Source organism: Chelonoidis abingdonii, unplaced genomic scaffold (assembly GCF_003597395.2).
Source record: "Chelonoidis abingdonii isolate Lonesome George unplaced genomic scaffold, CheloAbing_2.0 scaffold0483, whole genome shotgun sequence".
NCBI lineage: Eukaryota > Metazoa > Chordata > Testudines > Testudinidae > Chelonoidis > Chelonoidis abingdonii.
Genome location: NW_027424744.1, coordinates 199,278 through 201,863, shown reverse-complemented (window position 1 = coordinate 201,863; position 2,586 = coordinate 199,278).

Genomic DNA, 2,586 nt, shown 5'->3' with positions numbered 1-2,586 from the left:
ATACACATACACGCATATATATTTGCATATAGCAGTTAGGAAACTGTATTACCCTTACATTTGGCTATTGACAATTTTGGGGCTGAAATTTCAACACACTTACTATTTTCATCCTGAAGTGAAAAGTCAACACTTGACGACATAACACTTCCTACTAATGACCCTTTCCATTTTCAACATCCTTAGGTCATGGAAAGAAACTTTCAGTCTATAGCAGGTCTACAAATTAGGAAGTCCACTCAGAGAAATCTTTTAGTGAATGGAACACCAGCAATTCAATAACACTGGGATACTTACAACCAGTGGTTTAAAAAAATATGGAACCAGTGGAATCAGCCCATGTGGCTTTGTCTATGTCTACGTACAAGGGAACGTACAGCACAGGCGCTACACATGTAGCTACACGTTGCAATGAAAGGTGGTTGCATCCACACCCCCATGTTTCCATGAAAGGCTCTGGCAACAGGAAGGCAGTAAGGAAAAGGCTCCAGCAGTGGGGAGCTGCAGAGGCCTTTCCCCACCGCCTCCCCCCACCAGAGCCTTTCCATATGGCAAGGAAAGGCTCTGGAAAAGGGGAGGCAGTGGGGAACGGCACTACTAAAAATCGTAGTGTAGACATGGAAGGCACTGCTTCGGCATGTGGAGAGCCGTATAGGTTATATACAAGGATCACATTGTCCACCATTGATGTATAGACATCTCTGCAGTAGAATGAAATAGCTATTTAGGAAGCAAAGAAAAGTGCTGCATCCATTTAAAACTGCAGGTAAGAACACACAATATAAACTGGCCATCAATGAGTTTAGGCTTGAAGTTAGATGAAGGCTTTTACTCATCAGAGGAGTGAAATTCTGGAACAGCCTTCCAAGGGGATGAGTGGGGACAAAAAACCTAGCTGGCTTCAAGACTGACCTTGATAAGTTTATGGAGTGTAGCGTATGATGAGACCGCCTACAACAGCATGCAGCTCATCTGCAACTGCTGGTAGCAAACATCTCCAACGGCCAGTAATGGAACACTTAGATTGGGAGGGCTCTGAGTCACTACAGAGAATTCTTTCCCAGGCGCCTGGTGGCTGGGTCTTGCCCACATGCTCAGGGTTTGATTGCTATATTTGGGGTTGGGAAGGAATTTTCCCCCGGTTCAGATTGGCAGAAACCCTCTGGGTTTTTTGCCTTCCTCTGTATCATTGGATACGGGTCACTTGCAGGTTTAAATTAGCGTAAATGGTGGATTCTCTGCAAATAGAAGTCTCTAAACCATAATTTGAGGACTTCAGTAACTCAGCTAGAGGTTATGGATCTATTACAGGAGTGTGTGGGCAAGGTGGCTTGCAACATGCAGGCAGTCAAACCAGATGATCATGATGGTCCCTTCTGATCTTAAAGCCTATGAGTCTCCAAGTCAGATTTGTCTATAACACTAGACTTAACAATTCTATTTATCGTAATTTTTAGCGACCCAAGATGACAGTCTTCATCACAGTACCTCCTAACTCTCACCTATTCTGGGTGATCCTGAGAGGTCTCTATAACCTTGTTTAGCCTATGGTTTCTGACAGGACAGCAGCACAAATTGATATGGCTGCAGGCATTTGTATTTTATCCATATACATAATGAATGTATAGCTGCAGTCCTCACACCCTCAATTTGTATGAATGTACCTGTAAGAATCTCTCCCTTTAAGCATATTTTGTATATAATGAATTCTCTTCACATTTAGATCTACTCATTCTGTCCACTGCCATAGTCACTGTACCTCTTCATAAATGAATTTTATACATAGTCACTATTCTAGTATAACATATCCTCCAACATATTGGCTTTCTTTAAAAATTAAAATTAACTGAAAGTTTAGTAACTTTTCCCAAGTACCTAGAGTTAAAAAAAAAAACCAGTCCTTTTTATGAAAATGTAGTGGTTTGGCAAGGTGCAATGTTTGTGAATGAGAATATTGGAGTATAGACAAGGGAATGCATAGTGGATAAAAATCAATTATTTAAAAAAAATTGGTGTTTTTGTGCAGACTTGCACAGAGCTGAAATTGGAATCTACATCTGTCAAAGCTAAGCTCACTATAACTATTATACTCATTTAAATAAATTGAAAACATAAATCAGCTCAATATGTCGAACGAATGTCACGCACTGCATATCGGTTATTGTCATCACAGTTGGATTCATGACACATGTACTGTTCAGTATTACTGCTTGTTTTATTAAACAGCATAAATAAAATTCAAGAGAAAAAAATTATAGCTTAAACTATGGAGTGACTGCTGGTTTTCTCCAAAACTCAACACTTTCAGATTGTTTGCTGAAAAGCTTTTACCAGAATCAGGGCATGTTTGACATTAACACTAATTAAATCAACTGGATAAATTGCAATGCCTCTGAAAGAACTGAATAGTTCCTTACAATGTACTGGGACCACTAGGTTTTCCAGATCTGTATCTGCAGCTTAGTTAAGTTTTTGTTCATGGCATAGTGCCAACCTCTATAAGCTAACACTTCTGTTTTCTCTGCTTCCAGTCAGGCTATTTCAAATTGGAAAGAACTAGCCTTATGCCAAAGGAAAAAAAAAAAA